The sequence below is a fragment of the Fragaria vesca genome, linkage group LG6 (genome assembly GCF_000184155.1).
Source record: "Fragaria vesca subsp. vesca linkage group LG6, FraVesHawaii_1.0, whole genome shotgun sequence".
NCBI lineage: Eukaryota > Viridiplantae > Streptophyta > Magnoliopsida > Rosales > Rosaceae > Fragaria > Fragaria vesca.
In genome coordinates this window covers 31,904,121-31,905,540 of record NC_020496.1, presented here as the reverse complement: position 1 = coordinate 31,905,540, position 1,420 = coordinate 31,904,121, and positions in this window count along the sequence as shown.

Genomic DNA, 1,420 nt, shown 5'->3' with positions numbered 1-1,420 from the left:
GTAAGGATGTGAAGCGGACGTCCGCTATATAGCAAAAGTGCGGACTTTTTGTGCGACAGCCGTTGGATCGCGTTTAATGAAAATGGAGGGATGAATTTGAAAGAAAGGCGTGCGGGTCGCTTAGGTCGCTAAAACGAGAAGGCTGGTCTCGTTCCTTTCTCACTCTGTTGCGCTCTCTCTCTCTCTCTCTCTCTCTCTCAGCTCGATCCTCGATCACTTCTCCACGCCAAATCGATCTCGCACAGATCGTTTCTCGCTCGATCTCGCACGGGAACACGATTCTGACCAAGCCCAGCTTTCTCGCTATTCAAATCGATCTCGTCCCTCTCTCACTCTGTCGCGCTCTCTCTCTCAGCTCAATCCTCTCTCACTTCTCCACCCCAAATCGATCTCGCATAGATCGTTTCTCGCTCGAGCTCGCATAGGAACCACGATTCTGCCCAAGCCCAGCTTTCTCCTCTTCCTTTCTTTTACAGACATTCTTTCAGCTCTTGGTTGGTTTCAGATTTGGAAGTGATATTCTTTCTTTTAGAGTAGTTTACTTCACGAGTTGTTATTAAAACGATGGTTGAATACTTGAATTGGGTTGTGATGTTGTGTAACTGTTTGGGTTTTGTAGGAACTATCTGGTTGGGGAAACTCTTTCAGGATGTTGGCCAACTGTTGGAGTGTTGACTGAGAAGGGGACTAAAAGAACTAGTTCTACGGGGAAGAGCTATGCGATATACAAATTCGGGTGTTTGGATGAAGATATTGTTTTTGTTTTCTTGTTTGGTGATGCTTATGAGAGGAACTGCAATGAGCCAGCTGGAATGGTGTTTGCGCTGTTTAATTGTAGCGTACGCAAGGATGTTAAGGTATTGTTTTGTTATCTAGTGTTGTTCTGTGCATTTTAAGTAAACTGTTCCTTGTTTTATCATCAAAGATAACCAGATTGTCTGAATATGCAGGGTGCTGGTTTTTCTTTGAGTGTGTTTTCAGCCAATCATATTGTGAAGATTGGAACTTCTGTTGATTATGGAGTTTGCAGAGGGAAAAGGAAGGTTCTTTTTGTTCTGTGCATGTTAGTTTTGTTGAAATTGTTGATGATTTATTGTAGGACTTGCAACCCTTTATATATTTCTATTACTGTATATACATTAGCAAGTACATATTTTAAGTTATACTTCTTTCAGGGATTTAGATGAAAAAATTTGCATGGCAAACTTAGTTCTGCATGTTATTAAAACTGTGATATTACCTACAGCAAGAGTATATATGCCATTGTGGCATTGTCATTTAGAAAATTCTGGACTTGCAGATTACAGAGATTTTCTCATGACTTGTGAATTTTTTTTTCTACTGGTTTTTAGTCCATAAATATATCTGCAGGTCTTATTGTGTCTATTGAATCGTTGACTAAATGAATTTGAAAAATAGG